Here is a 1,046-nt window from a genome sequence, read left to right as displayed (position 1 = left end):
GAGATCACAGGTGCGTCAGCGGGCTCCCTCGTCACTTATTTCCGAGAGACAGACAGCTCTTAAAACCCAGATACCAACCCAGAAGACAACACTCCATTCCCTTCTCTTCGCGGCTATCCCAGAGGTACAACCTTTCCTGCAAATCACGTGCGCGTGCTCAGCACCCAAATACCGACCCTGGGCAAATTCGCCAAAAGAGATTCGCTCAGCCTTGTGGGTGAATCCCACGGAGATCCCTATCGTCTGCTTGCGAGAGAAAGCCCATCGATACGACGAGAAAGCGCTAGCAGATAGCCCGACCAGCCGAAAAGGACTGAAGAACGGATTCCTTGACTTAGGGATTTTTTTTTTTTTTTTCCCGACTTAAAGACACAAACAACCTCGAAGTCCACTCCCTCTGTGGCGGACAATCCAGACACATTTCAGTATCTGACCGACTTCCGGGCGGAGCGATCCCCAAACGCACGCCGGTTATTCCCTCACCTCGGCTCGCTTGGCCATTTAGTTCCCAGCTATCAGAGCAGACTGTTGGGCACGTTAGCCAATGGGAAGAAGGATTCCAGGCAGCTTGCGCGGGCAGGGGGCGTCTCCCAGACCCGAAGCCTGCTGCTGTTCCCCGCCGGAAGCAGGATGCTGGAAACCCTCCGGGCTCCTTTGGCAGCCCCTGCGAGGTAAAGTCCCACTCCGAGTCCCACAGACACGCTTACTTTTCCGCCCGGGCTCTTGCGCATGCGTGCGGCAACCTTCAGGCCGACCCTGAAATGGAAGCATCCTGAGAAAGACCGAGGGAGCCTAAACCGCGGTCCGATAGGTCACTGGGGAGAAGCCTCAGCACGAGATATCCACTACCGCCGGAGGCCTCCAAAATAGGAATTATAGAACCAAAAGGTTTGGAGAGGTCCCACCGAGATTTGAACTCGGATCGCTGGATTCAAAGTCCAGAGTGCTAACCATTACACCATGGGACCTGCTGGCTGCTTTAGGCGGCCGGCAGTCTTCTCAAGCCACATAGCGGGCGCGGGAAGCTGCCTTTGGAAAGCAGTAGT

The 1,046-nt window shown here is 55.5% G+C and overlaps 1 non-coding gene across 1 annotated transcript; it reads right to left on the bottom strand.

Annotated features, from left to right (window-relative positions):
* Window positions 1-896: 896 nt before the first annotated feature.
* TRNAQ-UUG lies at window positions 897-968 on the bottom strand. The gene has a single exon. It is a non-coding gene; the product is annotated as a tRNA-Gln (tRNA).
* Window positions 969-1,046: the final 78 nt, after the last annotated feature.

This window comes from Bison bison, unplaced genomic scaffold, assembly GCF_000754665.1.
Source record: "Bison bison bison isolate TAMUID 2011002044 unplaced genomic scaffold, Bison_UMD1.0 scf7180017864180, whole genome shotgun sequence".
NCBI lineage: Eukaryota > Metazoa > Chordata > Mammalia > Artiodactyla > Bovidae > Bison > Bison bison.
The sequence above is the reverse complement of the archived record's forward strand: the minus strand, read 5'-3'. Positions and strand labels throughout refer to the sequence as shown.